Source organism: Desmodus rotundus, chromosome Y, assembly GCF_022682495.2.
Source record: "Desmodus rotundus isolate HL8 chromosome Y, HLdesRot8A.1, whole genome shotgun sequence".
Taxonomy (NCBI): domain Eukaryota; kingdom Metazoa; phylum Chordata; class Mammalia; order Chiroptera; family Phyllostomidae; genus Desmodus; species Desmodus rotundus.
The window spans coordinates 5,624,361-5,644,977 of record NC_092332.1 but is presented as its reverse complement, the minus strand read 5'-3'; the positions used below and the strand labels follow the sequence as shown (position 1 = coordinate 5,644,977).

The following is a 20,617-nucleotide window of genomic DNA, read 5'->3' as shown; positions in this document are numbered from 1 at the left end:
CCATGGGTCATACTTATAAGTTCTTTGGCTTCTACATTTCCTACACTATTTTTACCCTCCCCCTGTCTATTTTCCACCTATCATTTATGCTACTTCTTCTCTGTACCTTTGCTCCCTCTATCCCACTCCTGCTCCCCTATTGATAACCCTCCATGTGATCTCCATTTCTGTGGTTCTATTCTAGTTGTTTGCTTAGTTTGCTTTTGTTTTTGTTTTAGGTGTGGTTGTTAATAACTGTGAGTTTGCTGTCATTTTTACTGTTCCTATTTTTATCTTCTTTTTCTTAGATAAGTCCCTTTAACATTTCATATAATAAGGGCTTGGTGATGATGAACTTCTTTAACTTGACCTTATCTGAGAAGCACTTTATCTTCCCTTCCATTCTAAATGATAGCTTTGCTGGATACAGTAATCTTGGATGTGGGCCGTTGCCTTTCATGACTTGGAATACTTCTTTCTAGCCCCTTCTTGCCTGTAAGGTCTCTTTTGAGAAATCAGCTAACAGTCTTATGGGAACTCCTTTGTAGGTAACTGTGTCCTTTTCTCTTGCTGCTTCTAAGATTCTCTCCTTATGTTTAATCTTGGGTAATGTAATTATGATGTGCCTTGGTGTGTTCCTCCTTGGGCCCAGCTTCTTTGGGACTCTCTGAGCTTCCTGGACTTCCTGGAAGTCTATTTTGTTTGCTAGATGAGGGAAGTTCTCCTTCATTATTTGTTCAAATAAGTTTTCAACTTTTTGTTCTTCCTCTTCTCCTTCTGGTACCCCTGTAATGCGGATGCTGGAACATTTAAAGATGTCCTGGAGGTTCCTAAGCCTCTCCTCACTTTTCTGAATTCTTGTTTCTTCATTCTTTTCTGGTTGGATTTCTTTCTTCCTTCTGGTCTACACCATTGATTTGAGAGTCCCAGTTTCCTTTGCATCACTATTGGTTCCCTGTACATTTTCCTTTGTCTCTCTTAGCATAGCCTTCATTTTTTCATCTAGTTTTTGACCAAATTCAACCAATTCTGTGAGCGTCCTTATTACCAGCATTTTGAACTGTGCATCTGATAGCTGTTCACTGCTTAGTTGAATTATTTCTGGAGCTTTGAAGTGTTCTGTCATTTGGGCCTTTTTTTTTTTTTTTTTTTGGTCTTGGCACTTCTGTTACATAAAGGGGCAGAGTCTTAGGTGTTCACTGGGGCGGGGTAACACTGGTCACTGTTGTGATGCTGTACGTTGGGGGGGAGGGTGCCGAGAGGGATCAATGGAACCTGCTCCACTCTCCACCAGATTGCAGTCACTCCCTCCACTACCCACAATCAAATTTGGCCCCTCTGGTGCTGGTTCCCGAGTGGGTGGGCTTGTGCACGCTCTAGGCCCCTGTGGGCCTCTCCAACAAACTCTTCTGTGAGGCTGGGAGTTTCTCCTGCTGCCGCCTCAACCCCCACAGGTGTTTTCAATCAGAGGTTTGAGGCTTTGTTTCCCAGCACTGGAGCCCTAGGTTGTGTGGTATGCTTTGCTCCCCGCCATTCATCCCGGTTTATCTATGCACAAATGTGGGGTGCTACCCACCACACTGCCTACCCCATTCTCCGCCACTCTGAGTCCAGCCCTCTCAGTTTATCTGCGCGAATGTGGGGCCATAGCATCTGCTAGTGGTCAGACTGCCTGCTCAGTTCGTGCAACACTCCGCCAGTCTTGGTCCCACCACAGCAACACGAGTCCTCTCCGCCCCAGCTGGCCATCTCTGTCCCTCCTACTGGTCTGGATGAATGTTTAATTTTTATCCCCTTGGCATCGGACTTCCTTGCCGTTCGATTTTCTGTCAGTTCTGGTTGTGCAAGGAGGCGCAGTGTGTCTACCTATGCCGCCATCTTGGTTCTCGAATATATTTTCTTTTTCAATATATTTTATTGATTATGCTATTATACCTGCCCCATTGCTCCCCTTAATCCCCCTCTTCCCTTCATACCCCAACCACCCACATTCCCCACCTGCATTAATTCATGTCCTTGGTTCATACATATAAGTTCTTTGGTTTCTACATTCCCTATAATATTTTTAACCCTACCGTATTTTGTACCTACTACTTATGCTGCTTATCCCATGTACCTTTTTCCCCATTCCTCCCTCTTCTTCACCACTGCTAACTCTCCATGTGATCTCCATTTCTGTTAATTTGTTCCTATTCTATTTGTTTCCTTAGTTTGGTTTTGGTTTTGTTTTTAGGTTTGACTGTTGATCGTTGTAAGTTTGTCATCATTGTACTGTTTGTATATTTTATATTCTTCTTTTTGTTAGGTAAATCCCTTTAACATTTCATGTAACAAAGGCTTGGTGATGATGAACGTGCCTTTAACTTGACCTTATCTGGGAAGCACTTTATCTGCCCTCCCAGGCTGAATGAAAGATTTGCTGGATAAAGTTATCTTGGATGTAGGTCCTTGCCTTTCATGACTTTGAATATTTCTTTCTAGCCCCTTCTTGCCTGTAAGTTCTCTTTTGAGAAATCAGCTGACAGTCTTATGGGAACTACTTTGTAAGTAACTGACTCCTTTTCTCTTCCTGCTTTTAGGATTCTGTCCTTATCTTTAATCTAGGGTAATGTAATTATTGTGTGCCTAGGTGTGTTCCTCCTTGGGTCCAAACTTGGGTTCAAACACGTGTGGTATGAATTGGCCTGGGGAGCAGCACACAATTTTCACCACATAGGTCAGCAGTATTTTGTGAAACAGTGGTACTCAAAAGGCCTGAGGGTACCAGTCCAGAGGCTCTGTACAGGGCAGCAGTGACAGGAGCTAGATTTGGTGACACCTTGGAGGCTGGCAGCAATGCTAGCGATGTGGTTTGTGGACAGTGAGAGAAGAAACAGACCTCTTTCTATGCATCTCGCATCGCTCAGCCTGCTAGGATACCTCCAGCTCACTCCTGGTGGAAGGTGTGGGTTATGAACACACTGGATTTCAGCCCCAGACCATCTGCCAGCATTACACCAGGACTCTGACCCTCTGCCATGGACCATTCTGCATCCACAGTACACTGAAAGTTGTGGGGTTCTATCAGGGGAGGAGCTGTGCAGGGAAGGAAAGAAAAACTCAAGAGACACAATATTTCAAAGAAAAGCATGAATAAAATTGAAAATAGTGGGTGCTATTTACTATGGAAATCCACACCATTCATGTAGTTGCTCTTCACAAGCCTGGCACTGGAAGAGGTACAGAAAGGTCATCATTCCAGGTCATGGAGTTTGGGTTTCCCCCTATTGTGAACCCACAGGAGCAGAAGCAGGCTGGGGCATGCTTAGGTCTCCCACATGCCAAACAGGATACGACAGGGGCCCTCACTGACTGTGTTTGCCTCTGCTTGTATTGGACTCAGTTCTGTTCCTGACGAAAGTGTGACTTCAGGGTTCTGTCTGCACCCTTGCTTACACAGAGATAGATTGCACCCTGTCCTCACTTGAGTCTGCCTGGGAGACTCCCACCCATTGGGCCCATGAGAATTCTGTGTTCCTGGGCCATTGTGGACATTGTCTAAGAATGGGAGGCCGGGAATGACCAAGGTTGGGCATATCTTCTCTGCTCGAAGCATGTGTGTTGACCCATCAGACTTCACATTGCAAACAAGACATTAAAGCTACAATATACAATAATTAAAAGTTGTGACATCGTGTCAGTGGTATATTAAACTCCCTGGGTCACAGGAACAAGGCAAGTGCGCTACAGAAGCTGCTGTGTTGCAGACTTCCCAAATACCACATGCAAATGAAGTGCACATAGTTCAAGCAGAGGCTGCCCCAGAATCAGTTCTCAGCAATGGATGGGCAAGGGTTTTGTTGCACAGGTTACTCTCGGTACCACCTGCATGTCTGCTGAAGAGGATAGGAGGTTGCCTAGGCTCAGTTGTGGGGGTATTTCCTGCCAGAGGCTGTGTTCAACCTCACATCTCCTACTCAGGGAGTGAATCAGTGGAAAAGCAGTAGTGTCTGCTCAGTCTGTGAAACGGGCCCCAGGCCACCGCTCTCTCGATATCTTTCCTCATCCAGCATGGAAGACCTGCATGACTTGGCCACTAAAAGCTCTTCAGCAAGAGACGGGTGATCTCAGCCATTCTGTCACATATTCTGCCACAAATTGGAATGACAAACCAAAAGCCTTCCCATGATACAGGTTAGGAAACAGGCACAGAAAGCTTGAGAACCTTGCCTGGGGTCACCCAGCTACAGGGGCAGCACTGAGACTCAAATCCACTAATGACTGGTGGGGAGTCCATATGCTGCACCTCCTGAGATGCTGATCAGTTGCCCAGACTGAGCCAAGCTCTTCTCCATACCCATACTCAAGGGTATGCACCATGGGAAAGGCAGAGAAAGTCCCTCTCTGCCTTTCACATCTGCGGCTACAGAGGTATGAGGAAACCAGGACCAGACCCAAGATAACCAAGGGAGGCAAGTGGGGGCCCACCTTATAAGGGGAACTCCAGGACTCCAGGGAACTCCCTTCCTGAGGAGTCTGCCTCAGTTCCCCTTCAGGGGAAGTAACCTAACTAGATTGAATCCAACCTCAGGAATTGACAGGAGTTGTAATTGTGGCACTGAGTATGGTTCCCTACGGCCCACCTGGAACTCCACACTTTCAGTGAAAAGGGAAATGAGATAACTGGGCTTCCAAATAGTGTTGCAAGAAACATTTATTAGAACAGAAGATTAAAAAAAAATGTATGGAGTAATTTTGTGATGACATTCCCGTAGTGATTACTGAACTATTTGTCTATCACATCTCTTGTCATGAAAAGTTCAAGATATCTTTAATAACTTACTTTCTATGACTGATACTCTTGGGGAAAGTAAAGGATAGTACACTTAATTTGAACTCCCCTAAAGGCTGTGGTATGAAGGGTGTTGGATACAGTTGTCCTATGACAGTTGAGATACTACTGAACGCTAATAACTTACTTGACCTCTAGGAAAAATTAGGGCTTGTCGCTTGGGTGTCTCCTCCAGTGTGTGATGAGATATGACTTCTGCTGAAAGCCTCCATGCACACATAAGCCTTCTCCACTAAGTGTGTTATCTGGTGTGCAGTGGGATTTGACCTTTATGGAAAGCTGTACCCACATTCTGTGCAAACCTCAGGCCTCTCTCCTGAGTATGTCCTGAGGTGTCTGGTAAGATTGGAAATGCTGAGAGAAAACTCATCCACAATCTGTGCATACGTAAGGCTTCTACCATGAGTGTGTCCTATGTTGTCAAATGACTTGTGTGTAAAGCCTTGTCCACACTCCGTGAAAACATAAGGCTTCTCGCCAGTGGGCGTGCTCTGGTGACTGATGAGATTTGACTTCTGTGTAAGGCCTTGTCCACACTCCACGCAAACATAGGCCTTCTCCACTGAATGTGTCTTCTGGTGTCAAACTGGAATAGATTTATGTGTGTACCCTCTCCCACACTTCCTTGGAACATAGAGTTTCTCTCATGAATGACCTTTCTGGTATGTGATGACATCTGACATCACTGCAAAGCCACCTCCACACTCCCTGCAAGTAGAGATTTTGCCACCTGAGTGTGTCTTCTGGGGTGTCTTGAAATGTGACCCATCATTTAAGCTTTGCCACACCCTGCATACTTGATTGTTACACTTCTTGACATTCCTCCTCCCACATATAATTTCCCTGAATCCTCTGAATACACTTTCTGGACTGTGCTCAGCTCTCTTCCTCATTCATTCTCTCACCCTCACTATAGCTTCCAATTCCTTCACTGGGAAGTTTCAACAAGGACCCTAGAACCCTCCCCTGCATGGTCTTTTGAAGCAAAGAATGGGGCCTTTTCTTGACCTCTTGACCTTCATCTTCGTAAGATGAGCTCTGTGTATCTGCATGGTGCTGCTGGTGATTCTGATCCTCTGGGCAGTGTTCCTCTGATTGGAGGTGTTTTCTTGCAGGTGTTCCTGGGAGGATCTGAGAGGGGTGACTGCATTTCACATGCTGGCTGAGAAATTTCTGACTGGAGAAGGCCAGAGAGCAGGAGGGACATGGGTGGAACTCAGGTTTTGGTTTTGCTGAAAGAGAAATTTTGGTCATGGCAGACGTTGACCAGGCAGAGCTGTACGCTTTGTATCCTGGCAAGTCCACAACACACCTACAAATCATTATTATTGTAGTGACAAAGCAAGCTCTGGGTCCCACAAAGGATTCCTTCACAGTGCATTTCCTTGTCATTTCTATGTGCTACATCTTTTTCAGAAATCCAGAAAGCCCACATCAATGGTCTTTTCTACAGAGTTCCCACACTCAGGACTTCCAAGGAGCATCAGAAGCTCTTTGACAACCTCTATGGATGGAATTACAGTGACCTTTCATTGATATCTGTGTGTGTGTGTGTGTATGTGTGTATATGTGTATGTGTATATACGTATATATGTGTATGTATGTGTGTGTATATGTGTGTGTACATATATGTATATATATACAAAGTGCTTTCTTCAAAGCACTAATCACTGTGTTATATTACACACACTCAAGCATGTGTACATGGGTCCCTCCTTCACACATCAGCTGCTCAAAGCAGTGATTTTGATCACTGTGTTAATCTGTATTTCCAGCTGCTGAACCCTGTGTGTTTGATAGAAGGAGTTCACAGAACTAAATGCAATAATGAACCTATGCATACTGACATACTCCTTTCATTTAGAAATGTGAAGGATACTAGAAAGAAACAGCCATAAAAGGTTCAGAAAAAATACTTTGGTGAGAAAGCTGGTTAGAGCTTGTAACACATTTTTGTGGGACAGCTGCTAAAACCTTCAATGCTAAGTGCTTTTCATGTTTTCTGCTTGGACTCTTTTAAAAACTAAAAGAATAATAAAGATACATAAGTATGCTCCTAAGTGTCAAAGTTATATGAAAGGAATACTTGACTTCTGAAGCATAGGCCTGGAAACTTCACTGACATGCAGTGGATTTTACTGTACAGAAGTAAACTTAAGTTGGACAATGAATATTTCTAAGGAGAGTCCTCTCTTTTTTTCCACGTTGAATAAGCACAGTGGAGCCCCGCCTTCCCCAACTGTGAGCTTTCTCTTCCACTTACCGCCCCTCTTGATGCCAAGCTGCTGGCCATACTCGTCCCCATACCAGACCAGCAGCTCACAGCCCGGCCTGATGACCTGGCAGGTTCGGTAGAATATCTGCCTGTGATATTGAAAGGCCACCAGGTTCTCCTCTTCATCATTCCGGGCACAGTTCACATACCTGGGATTGAGGCAGATGAAGGTAAAGAAAACCACAACACAAGTTCTAACTACTGGTCACAACCATGATCAGCTCCTCACTGATGCTTAAGTTCCTCAAGTTCTGATGTCACCCACTTCCTGCAACACTCCCCCCTGAACCTTATGTTCAGTGTCTGAGCCTCTGTGTGAATACCTATGTCCAAGTCCTGCTGACAGTGCTCATCCTGCCTAATATCATTGTCAATATTGGCCATAAAAATCAGTGACCTCCAACTTCTCTAAATGCAGAATCCAGTTGTGTTTCACACCACAGAACCTGGAGCTCAGCTTCTTCACTAGTTCTCATCATTCAGTATTCAGTCCAATTCTAACATCTCTTGAGAGGCTTTTCTTCAATCAACCCACACTTTACTTAGGGTACCACTCACTTACCTCCTCAAGGTTCCCATGAAAACTCAGAGTTCTCTCTGTCTTAGCAAAATACCACCCACACAATGGTTGATTCACACTCTCCCCTGATAAAAGTGAGCCCCTCAGAAAGGGGGCCTACAACAATTCCTCTGCAGGCTTCAGAATCCAGTGCTAGTTCAAAGGGAAGCTGGTATGCTCTGTGGCAGTCACCAGTTTAGGCTACCCATGGTTGAAGCTATCCTGGCACTGTGCACTTCTCAAAAGGTAGGAAAACTATCATCAATCATTTCTAAAAGCAATTGTTTTATGGCTGTCTACAATAAGTCCTCCATGAAGTTATGGGTTCTGTGATCTGTTCAAGCAACAAGTGCATTTGTGTAAACTGGAACACAGTCAGTACTTAATTAACATTGGTTATGTTGACTAAAGTGTCATCCAGTGTCCCTGGTGAACCTAGGTTTTTTCAAGTTTTTGTCTAGCCATAAGGATTTCTATTTTGCAGACACATGCCTTTTTTTAATCTGCCTGTCTCTAAAGTTCTCTCAATAGAAAAGAGCACCGTGTGGAGAACAAAGAGGAACAAAACATGGAGGGAGACCATTGAGGAAGGTGTAACAGGGAAAGACACATAAGCCCGTGAGGGTTGAGAGTCATCTCTGACACCCAGATATCTAAAGACCTTACCTCATCCAGTTGGAACAGGATTTGTCCTTTCCATCCACATACCCACAGCGTTTTCTCCCTTTGCTGATCTGCATTGCAGAAAAGAAGTCAAAGTTCTTTTTAGTTTTATTTTTGCTGGGGGTGGGGGTAATAGAAGAATTACTTTTGTCTGTGGACATCAAAGCTTGGGGATTCAACTGCCAGCTACACCACATGATATTTTTCCTGCTCATCATCTACACATCCAAGTCTGTCTGTCCAATCAGATCAGGAGCCACAAGGGAGGAGCTACTCCTTTTCTGTCTGACCACTTCACTCCCACATACCTTCTGATCCTTAAACAGGAGCTCCATTTTATGCAAAGCACACCCAGTACACAGTGCTAGCCTCATTATCCACATCCACAACTAGTGTGTGGGAGGTTCAGGCCCATCCAAGCCACAGAAGGGATGTGGGAAGCCAGAGAACAGGATTAAGAGGTAAAAACTTCTCACCACCCAGGCGTATCCACTCTTGCATGCCTCCTTATCTTCTGTGATCTGGCCCTCGTAAGGACCAAAGCAGAGACCCACTGGCAGATCAGATGCCTCATTCCACACTCCAAGCCCCGCATCAGGAATGCCTGATGGTCCGATTCTCAAGCCAGGGGGCAGAGTGAGGGCTGCACGGTTGGGATGGCCCATGTCCACCGCATGGTCCTTTATAAACGTAGGGGGCCCATGCACAGGACAGCTGTCAATGCACAAGTCCCGACATTCCTTGCAATCTGGAGGTGAGAGGAGCAGGGATTAGGAAAAGTGTAGTGCACATTTTTGGCCATTAAGAGCTTCAGAGAGAGCCCCAGGCAACTCACATCACTGAGCCCCCAAGCTGTACTCTGGGGCACTGGAGGAAGGGAGTGATTCAGGGACCAAATGCCTACTTGAAGTTACTGTATCAACACATACCATGCTACTTGTGTCACTTACAGAGGTAGTCATCATCTTGGGGCTCGCTGACCTCTTGGTACACGTGGTCCTTTCTTTTTCGTAGGCTGTATAACTTCACATCAATGTCATTTCTCCTGAGTTCTAAGTTGGAGAACAGCAGGTAAGCAAGGTTGGTGGGGTCTGCAGGGTTAGTCTATCTTGTCAGAAAACACATGATCTCCTCCCATCAAATTAGCATCTGTCCTTCTATGTGGTCTGGTATTTTCCTGTGTTAACTCTTGGTTCAGAAAGACCAAAAGTCCACCTAGAGGATAGATGGCCAATCGAACTGGACTTTTAGCCCTGGCTGGGGTGGCTCACTGGACTGAGCATGGGACAGTAAATTAAAGGATCACTGGAGGGCAGATGGTTGTCAGGGCAGATGCCTGGGTTGCAGGTTAGCTCCCCAGTAGGGGACTCCTCAGAGGCAACCGCTCATTGATGTTTCCCTCTCTTTCTCCATTTCTTCCCCTCTCTAGAAAAAAAAAATAAATCAAATATATTAAGAAAAGATTACATATATTTTTTTTTAAAAAGGGAAATTACCTTCTAGATATTTCCAGTATGTGGTTTAACTACCCAAACTTTCAGGTGTCCTACAACATTCTCTTCTATTTTCCTGTTAACTATTTGTTCAGACAGTCTAAGAGACCATACTGAGTACAGATTGCCAATAAATTTAAGTTCTAAATCTTTCCATTATCTGTTTAGCTTCCCAAACTTTACTTTAATAATGTATAAACTATTTCCCAAGGGCACATTATGTGTTACACATTTAGCAAAGCCCTGTGCACGCAACAACCACGAAGTATGGTTGGTAACATCACAGATGGATTTGCTGGACAACTTAACATGTGTCAATGGTTTTACATTTAATTTCATGCTTTAAACTGTATATGAGCTGTGTATTCTTTTCTTGACTTCAACATTAGCATTCTGGACCTCAGAGAATTTATCATTTCAGCCCAATCTCTAATGCAAACTTCCATCTCAGCTTAATCCAGCATAAATCCCGGCCTACTAAAGTGCACTCCACCCACCTGGTCCAGTCCCCTGGTCTTAGAGGAACTGTAATGTCCAAATTATTTTCTCTTACCCAGTTCTTGTCTAGCGTGCTCTCCAGATGTGCTTCCTTCTCCAGGAGGGCACACTGGATTCTGGCCCTGCTCTGAGCCACTTTCAGTCAGCAAATTTGCTCTTCTGCACAATTCCTTCACACTAGGATCATTACTTAATGGTGTCCTGGACATCGCCTTCAATGTAAGAGTCACATAGCAAAAGATCACATGCACTCATTTAATTCCTTAGGGCTTATGACATACTTTTTCATGCACGGCTTTAATTACTACTTCAACAACCCTTGGAAATACCTGAGGAGTATGGATATTAGAGGGAGAATACAGGGCCTATACACATACTAAATTCAAGACTGGAACCTGGGCCTTTAGAACTTATCTTTCAACTTTCTCTATAAAAATGACAGTGAGGTATATTGGGGTGAGAATATAGACATATTTGGCAGAGTCATGGTTACCTGATAAACTGTTATGTCTTGGAAAGAATAGGTGTACTTGGATTAGTTGGGTCATGTCAATTATGTTTGAATAAGGTTGTACCACTTTGTTTTCCTGATCTATAACATGCTAGCTCTGAAAGTAATGGTCAACAAAAAATACAATGATATTCACCAAAGTGTTTTGTGACCTATGGAAAACACTATGAGTTTGAGATTATGGTCCTGCTATCAATCTACTCCTTAGCTGCCTCCACATTTGACATCTCAGGACACATTGTATTCCGTGTTTGTTGATCCGTTGTAGTTTAATGTAAAATTGGGAAAGCATTAATTCGGAAAATGTCAGGGGGTCTCTCAAGGGTCCTGAGACTTCACAGAAGAATCATGTATGGACCAGCCTCTCAAACAGCTCACACAATTCAGACTCAGGCAGGCTGAACAGCTGCTTCCAAACTTCCAGGCTGAGAGTCGCCTCTTTAGTGGCTAGAGAAGGAAGCTACATGGATGGGCATTTGAAGTCAGACACAGAATGATGAATTTATGTTGAGTGGTGCATAATCCATATCAAGTCCTTAAGTCATCATATCACTTGCTGTTTTCAATCATGAGACATGACGCTCCTCAGGGATGGGAGATGCTTTCCTAGTGTGGGATGCTCTGATGTTGGGGAGCCTATATCGTCCTTCATCTGGGACCACACACTGAAAAAAATGCTTATAGAGCAGTAAGCTTCCCTTCCTCTGAGGGTGTCAGTGCCTCTCTCACTTCACCATAGGAGAAGAGGATTTTGGTGGAAATCATCAATCAGATGAATGATGTAGTGCTATATGGATAAGACAGTGTAAGCTTTATAAAACTATGAAAGTTTTAACGAGCTTGTAAGTTCTTCAAGGGTGCCAGGGATTAGATTGCACTGCCACCAATATAGTGATCTCATACAGATAATCAAACATTTCTGTGTCTGAATCTCTTTGCATTTTCCTACTCTTACCTGCGTTTGTACCCATGGGGAAGGTTTTCTTGTCAATGGGATTTGGAAAATACTCACCTTCTTTGCTCTTCTGAAGACCACTCCAGAACGTTTGACTACAAGATGAAGAGAAATCAGTGTTTTCATAGGTAAATGTTTCCAAAATCTGCAGAGGCTCATTAGGTACACAACCTTCTGAATCTGAGAGTAGTACAAGGGTAATCCATAATAATTGGAATTTTTTTTCTCAATTATCATTAAGGCCTATAATTGTCTTGAGGCATCAACTAATATTATCAAAATGCTTCAAATTAGACATAAATTCATCTGGGCTCCATTCTATGTTCATAAGGTATCCATCAAAATGAATTTGACTTTCTCGACAAAGTTATAATAAAGTTCATGCAACCTTGCAGATACTCCACTTATTTAACATGAGCCTTTCTTTCTTCTTAATTCTGATGGGCCTAGTCCAGGCTAAAGGCCCCACAACCAGCTTGCCTTCTTTTTTTCTAATCTTTCCACTCCCTTCCCTAAACATTAGATTCTGCTCAGCATCAGAAATTGCTAGGAACCAGAGTCTCAGCTCTGTTCAACACAGAAACAGAATTTCTAACAAGTTAAGGTAACACCTGACTTCAGCTATGTTTCAACCACAGACCCATCAAAATGTACCAAACCTCCCTACCACTTGCTCACAATCTAAACATGATGAAGTCATGTCTGAGACCACGAATGGATACAAAGATCCACTGCCCGACCCTGACCACCCAACCTCAACTGCCTTCATCACCACGATTAATAGTGTTTCCCAAATGCCCCGGTGCAGGCCATTGGTCCGTCAGATCTTAAAGCAATGCTCAGCTGCCAGACCTACCCCCTTCTCCCATGATGACAGCTATTCTGAATTAGTTATTTATTATTCACTTTTATGTCTTATGTGTTTTCTGCATAATCATGCATGCATGAATTGTGTATGCATAATAAACACAATTCTTACACATTAGGAAAGTTTGTGTGAATAGCCCCTTAATGTAAATTATGCTATTTGTCTTCTTGCTGGTTTGCCTAACAAGCAACCAGTTGCCTTGTCAACTCCAGAGATGCAGCCTGACTTAAACTCGGTCCATGTCAGGAGGGCAGCTCTGTATCCTCTGACTCCTCACCTTGCTGCCTCGGAGTCCATTCTTCATTGGAATCCTCACTCTTGTCCATCATGGGCTTTGTGGCAGGCATGCGTTGACACATGAAAACTGCTCAAGGCACTCTGAGACACGGAAAGAAACAAAATCCTGTTCCTGGAAGTGAAGGTCTTGACAGAGCATTATATACCACAAAGCCAGTGTATCTTGGCCAGATGGGTCAGGGAAGTCTAGAACAAGGTGCTGTGAGCTCTGCATTGTCAGTGCCAGCCTTGCCCTCTCTTGAAAAAGCAAAATGTCTCAAAATTGGGGTCCTAACATAAGAGAGCTATAGGCAGATAGAGACACCTGAGCCAGAGGCAGCCTAGTCGCCTTTCCTGTTTACCAGGCTCCTCGCCTCCAGCACCTTCCATTACATGGGCTAAAGAGTCTGCAGTAATTCCTTTTCACCTTCCTTTACTGACTTTTCTCCAAGTGTCCCATCACTTCCCACTCTTCCCTGGTGAAGTAGATGGAAAAATCCTTGAAAGTATCTTTGGCATGGAGAACATAGAGGTTTCATCAGTAATGCAAGTAACAACCTGGAGAGGGCTTTCTCTTCCTCCTAGGTCCTGGGTGAGGCTGAAGCCTCTGGTGGTGTCAGGTCCATGAAGAAGCTCTCTGTTCCTCTCAGTTTGTGCTGCATCCTTCTTGTACCTAATGCCTGCTCCCATTTCCCTGACATTGTTGTGCAAGGCCAGGTCCAACTGTTTCCATGAACATCCCAATCCCGTCCCAGAGGGGGCCTTCCCATTAGATTGGTGCTCGAATAGCTTAGGGGTAGCTCTGTCATCGGCACTGTCCATCCAGGTAGAACCTCTGGTCCCTGAGGACACTCCGGGCCTTCTCCTAGCTTTGCCTTACATGGCTCCATGACCCCAAGTCCTAATCTTTCCCACACCCAGTGCACGCTGCATATGGACTGGTAGGGCCCATCCTCAGACCAGCTACCAGCAAAGCTCTGGAGTAGATCTGTCACCACTCCTTTCCCTCCTTGTAGTATCCCTGACCCAGAGATCACTCTGTGTCTTCTCCCAGCTGTCCTGACACTGGTCTTTTGAGGCCTTGTCCCGTTATACTTCCTGCACCCCTGTGCCCACTGCATGCATGCAGCACAGGCTCAAAGAGGGCTATCGCAGGTGCCAGCAATTGGCAGAGGTCCCAGGTACCTAGCCCTGTCACCAGCCCTGTCCCTCTCGGTAGTGTCCCTGGTCCCTGAGGGCACTGTGGGCCTTCTCTCAACTGCTCTGAGAATGTCCTGGCATGAAGAATCCTGTTCAGCCCACACCCAGTGTTATTCAAACATGGGCAGAAAAGCTTCCCAGCAGACTGGAAGCTTGAGGAGCTCTGAGGCAGCTCTGTCAGCAGCCCTGTCCCTCTCAGAGGTGACCCTGGTCCCTGAGACCACGCTGGGCCTCCTCCCTTCTGCCCTGACTCTGCCCTTTCACACTGGGTCCTCCATGCACCAGGTTCACTCTGCACATGCGCCCAGTGGCCCAACACAATTGTCAGGCGACTGCGGAACCTGGGACAGCTCTGTCGCCAGCGCTGTGCCCAAACATTCTGCAGATGCCACCACTCACCTTCAGGTTTGGCCTCGAATTCCCTGCTTCACCCTCAGAGCACTACTGCAGCACACTCTTGGGGTTCATGCTCTCCCAGACCCGAGGCTGAGGCACTGTGAAAGGAGAAGGCGCTAGGGGGGCTGAACGTCTTTCTCCCCTTTGGCAGGGTGTCCAGAGAGGGATGACGTGGGGGCCCAACGGGACAGGGAAAAGGTTGGGGCATAGGCCACCTCAGGAGAAGCGCGGCCTCCCGAGCACTGCCAGAGGCTGTCCAGGCGATTGGGCGGGCCTGTGGTGGCGACAGGAAAGCCGCCTTTCTCAGGGAAGGGATTCTGGACTTCCACTCCGGGTTCTGGAGAAATCCGCGTAGGACGCAGGCGCAGCCTCTAGGAGACGCAAATCTCCCAGGCTCCGAGGCTTGGGGTCCCTCAGGACAAGACCTTGGGCCTTTCAGGCCAAGGGCATATACAGTGCTCATGGGGAGAGGCTTCAGGACCTTTGAGGCCGAGGAGATTGGGGGCCTCTCATTATGGTCATTTGGTCCCTTGACATTAAGTCCCCTGGATGCAGGCATGTAGGGTCTCTTGAGTTTGGGGAAATTAGATCTTTCTGGGAGGGTGACCGGCGCTCAGGGGAACTGGGGTTCTCAGGGTTTGTGGGGTGTAAGCATTGGGGGATTTAGTGTCTATCTGGGTCTGGGCGGGGAGATTTGGCGTCCTCCGGGTTAGCGGACGTTGGGCCCCTCGAGGTTGAAGGGAATTGTAGCCTCTCAGGATGAGGGCACCGAGGCTCTCCTGGGCCGGGGCGGGGGGGGGGGGGCGGGGGGGGGCTTAGAATGTGGCTGGCGACGGGTTTCACACGGCAAGGTCCCCGGTTTTCCTGGCAGTGTCCCAGGGCCCCAGCCGCGCTGCCCACCTTGGCCGAGCGTCCTCTCAAGGCTGCTGCGATCCCAGCCCTCGGGAGGTGCACGGGAACACGCGGCGAGGTTCCTGCCTGTGTAGCCTACGTGGGCGCAAGCCGCCAATCAGTGACGCGATCCTAGAGTCCTGCTCGCCAATGAGTGGTCAGAAGAAGCTGAGAGGGCGGGGCCGTGGGGGTAGAGCCTTCCTGTCGGTCCTGCGCTGGAGACTGGCTGGCGGAAGACCCGCCCCACCCCGCGGGGATTGACTGCTCTGGGTTGAGTGAATGCCTGTCAGGCAGCCTTCAGCTAGGACTGTGGCTCCGCACTTTCCGTGGCTTGTTTTTCAGCGGCTGGTGAGGGACCCGGCCCAGTCTTTACCGTGGACCTGACCCCCCTGACGCCTGACAAAGTGTCTTTGTTCCACCGGACGGTAGTCCGGATCCCCACCTTTTCGTAAAGGCCTATCCGTGCCCTTCCTTGTCAAACCCGCTTTCAGCGAGAGCTGTGTAACCAGTGAGGATGCGGTCAAGACTGCATTGCGTTGTCAGTAAATTCTCACCACGCAATTCATAGACACCAAATAAGTCCCAGAGGGTTCAAAGATTCGAACACAACCTACGAAGTAATAAGTATACTAGAGAAACCACGGGGAGAAGTGGCATTATGAGTAACAGGTATGTTGAAGTAATGCAGGCCTAAAACGTCTTCACAAGTAAGAAGGCAAAATACAATTAAACACAAATGGAAACAGACAGACAAAAAATCCCGGAGAAAACCTACAAGCATTTTACATAAAAATAAGGCATCAATGTAAGGACGGGATTCCACAGAGCCATATCAGTTTGGCTGCTACTGGCTTTCACGGGACAAAGTGAGAAGAGGGTTCCTGGCCCTGACCTCATTTTGAACACAGAAATATAACCTGATTTCCATGGATCGGAAATACGCCACTAACGGGAGTTATCACTGTGAACTTGCAACTCCACTAACAAGGAGTTGGTGGTGGGGGCGTGGAGGGTCCTCCCAGGTTGTCCTTTTCAAGGACAGGAAAAACTGTCAATCATCAGAGGAAGATGTACACGTGCATCCAAGCAGAAACTGACTCCGGGGACAACTCAGGCTCAGAGAAACCATCATCACCCTCATCGGACGCTTTTCCTCCCACGCGCTTTCATTCAAAATGACCCCTGCCAAATCCTCCTTTCTTCCCTTAAAATAACGTTCCTCTCCTCTCCTTGTTGACTTTTGCTACATACAGCTTGCTCGTCCTAAATTGCAATTCTGTCCCGTTTTTGAACAAACCTATTATTTGCTGGTACAATAACGGACTGCTTTCACTTTGAGGTCGACATTATTTGGTGGCCTGTATGGGGACCCAGAGAAGACTCCCTGAACTTCCAGGGCTGATGAACAAGCAGGTGCAGTGTCGAGCTGTTTATTCTTTCTTATGTATACAGAGATTATGAAGCCATAGTAATAGAAGGATTCAGTCTAAATTAACTTAATTTTAGTTGGTGTAAACAAACTTAAATTTCTTTATGGAGAAATATTTCCACTTCAGAAACCAAGACAAAAACTATCTTCATCATCATTTTTTTTTAAAGCAGCTTTGAGAATAAACAACATCTACTATGGTGCAAAAGTGTTTAAAATGCTTGGAATGTACAGCTCCCCTGTGGCTGAAAGTGGTAATATGTTTCCTTCATCCACTAATGGAGAAAAAAGAGTGCTAATCTCCGTATCGACCAGGTTTTATTGCAGAATGCTTACCCCTCAGCTGAGTGTTCATGTACTACTTGGATAGAGCTTGCAAGTCTATGTCTTGAGGTTGGCAAGGTGAAGATGTCCAGGGTGATGCAATTTGGGGGCACGGATTTTCAGGAGAGTTCACATTGAAGCCTCATGTTGTTAAGTCGCTTTGCAGTGCAAGATGTACCATTCCCGGGTCTCTCTCTGCTGCCCTGATAAATGGTAACAGGCCAATCACTTTAAATTGCCCTGTCACTATCCACCAAGGCATCTTAGTAACTGACCATCAGATAATACCTGGATTCTTTTCTTCTGCTAGTTATTGTTTTGTGTGGTTGACATCTTTGTCCAGGGAATTTGGGCCCATCTGTACTTAAAGTTGTCTTGCCATACGTGTATTCAAGTGATATTTACTGTCACCATTACTTGAGGGTGGATCTTTAGAGCTGGAACCAGGCAATACTGGAAGATCCACATTGTGTATTGGAAAGTCCTGGGATGGCTCATTTGCTGCTTTTGTTACCATTGCAACACGACGAGCTCTCCAAGGTGCGGTGTTTATTTAATAGAGTAGGGTCATCACTTCCTACCCTTTTGTTTCGGTTTTCTAATCCTGCAGGTATTTGAAAGGCCCAGTGCTGTCCCATTTTCGCTTCCTTCTGTAACAATTCAGTAAATGTGAAAATATTTCCTTGAAGAATGGTCCCTTTAATTAAAAGAGTGTTGTGAACTCCTTTAATATAAGCATTTTGTAGTAAAGCAGGGAATAAGCCTTCACCCCTATGTTGATGTATGGACAAAGAGGAAAGGTTTCTCATGATTGACAACTGGGGCTCTTTCCAACTAAGGTGCATGATGCAGGAAGATTGAAAACGACTCCAGTACATCATTCACTTATTTTAGGTTGGACATCTGACTCATCCTCCACTCCCAAGAAGTAATGTCTTAAAGGAAAGCTAATTGAGCAAGTGTTCATGTATAATTTCAGGTGTGGGAGGACATATTCCCCATCTTCCATGAAGGAATCCAAGGCTAAGAGATGACGTTGCTGACCCAAAGCTACAGGATATTATAAGAGAGAGTTTATTGGACCCCTGATCCCTGATGACTAATACAGGGTACTTTGTTTTGCTTTTAATCATAGCTGAATTCCCTCCGTTACTATAAAATCCTTATATTAAAGGTTTCCTTCAATATAAAGGTTTCCTTGGATTCCTTCATGGAAGATGGGGAATATGTCCTCCCACACCTGAAATTATACATGAACACTTGCTCAATTAGCTTTCCTTTAAGACATTACTTCTTGGGAGTGGAGGATGAGTCAGATGTCCAACCTAAAATAAGTGAATGATGTACTGGAGTCGTTTTCAATCTTCCTGCATCATGCACCTTAGTTGGAAAGAGCCCCAGTTGTCAATCATGAGAAACCTTTCCTCTTTGTCCATACATCAACATAGGGGTGAAGGCTTATTCCCTGCTTTACTACAAAATGCTTATATTAAAGGAGTTCACAACACTCTTTTAATTAAAGGGACCATTCTTCAAGGAAATATTTTCACATTTACTGAATTGTTACAGAAGGAAGCGAAAATGGGACAGCACTGGGCCTTTCAAATACCTGCAGGATTAGAAAACCGAAACAAAAGGGTAGGAAGTGATGACCCTACTCTATTAAATAAACACCGCACCTTGGAGAGCTCGTCGTGTTGCAATGGTAACAAAAGCAGCAAATGAGCCATCCCAGGACTTTCCAATACACAATGTGGATCTTCCAGTATTGCCTGGTTCCAGCTCTAAAGATCCACCCTCAAGTAATGGTGACAGTAAATATCACTTGAATACACGTATGGCAAGACAACTTTAAGTACAGATGGGCCCAAATTCCTGGACAAAGATGTCAACCACACAAAACAATAACTAGCAGAAGAAAAGAATCCAGGTATTATCTGATGGTCAGTTACTAAGATGCCTTGGTGGATAGTGACAGGGCAATTTAAAGTGATTGGCCTGTTACCATTTATCAGGGCAGCAGAGAGAGACCCGGGAATGGTACATCTTGCACTGCAAAGCGACTTAACAACATGAGGCTTCAATGTGAACTCTCCTGAAAATCCGTGCCCCCAAATTGCATCACCCTGGACATCTTCACCTTGCCAACCTCAAGACATAGACTTGCAAGCTCTATCCAAGTAGTACATGAACACTCAGCTGAGGGGTAAGCATTCTGCAATAAAACCTGGTCGATACGGAGATTAGCACTCTTTTTCTCCATTAGTGGATGAAGGAAACATATTACCACTTTCAGCCACAGGGGAGCTGTACATTCCAAGCATTTTAAACACTTTTGCACCATAGTAGATGTTGTTTATTCTCAAAGCTGCTTTAAAAAAAAATGATGATGAAGATAGTTTTTGTCTTGGTTTCTGAAGTGGAAATATTTCTCCATAAAGAAATTTAAGTTTGTTTACACCAACTAAAATTAAGTTAATTTAGACTGAATCCTTCTATTACTATGGCTTCATAATCTCTGTATACATAAGAAAGAATAAACAGCTCGACACTGCACCTGCTTGTTCATCAGCCCTGGAAGTTCAGGGAGTCTTCTCTGGTCCCCATACAGGCCACCAAATAATGTCGACCTCAAAGTGAAAGCAGTCCGTTATTGTACAAGCAAATAATAGGTTTGTTCAAAAACGGGACAGAATTGCAATTTAGGAGGCAAGCTGTATGTAGCAAAAGTCAACAAGGAGAGGAGAGGAACGTTATTTTAAGGGAAGAAAGGAGGATTTGGCAGGGGTCATTTTGAATGAAAGCGGGCGTGGGAGGAAAAGCGTCCGATGAGGGTGATGATGGTTCTCTGAGCCTGAGTTGTCCCCGGAGTCAGTTTCTGCTTGGATGCACGTGTACATCTTCCTCTGATGATTGACAGTTTTTCCTGTCCTTGAAAAGGACAACCTGGGAGGACCCTCCACGCCCCCACCACCAACTCCTTGTTAGTGGAGTTGCAAGTTCACAGTGATAACTCCCGTTAGTGGCGTATTTCCGATCCATGGAAATCAGGTTATATTTCTGTGTTCAAAATGAGGTCAGGGCCAGGAACCCTCTTCTCACTTTGTCCCGTGAAAGCCAGTAGCAGCCAAACTGATATGGCTCTGTGGAATCCCGTCCTTACATTGATGCCTTATTTTTATGTAAAATGCTTGTAGGTTTTCTCCGGGATTTTTTGTCTGTCTGTTTCCATTTGTGTTTAATTGTATTTTGCCTTCTTACTTGTGAAGACGTTTTAGGCCTGCATTACTTCAACATACCTGTTACTCATAATGCCACTTCTCCCCGTGGTTTCTCTAGTATACTTATTACTTCGTAGGTTGTGTTCGAATCTTTGAACCCTCTGGGACTTATTTGGTGTCTATGAATTGCGTGGTGAGAATTTACTGACAACGCAATGCAGTCTTGACCGCATCCTCACTGGTTACAC

General features: G+C 45.3%; 1 pseudogene; it reads right to left on the bottom strand.

Annotated features, from left to right (window-relative positions):
- Positions 1–5,079: 5,079 nt before the first annotated feature.
- Positions 5,080–10,507, bottom strand: LOC139440611 (histone-lysine N-methyltransferase PRDM9-like; annotated as a pseudogene).
- Between the last annotated feature and the right edge of the window lie 10,110 nt (positions 10,508–20,617).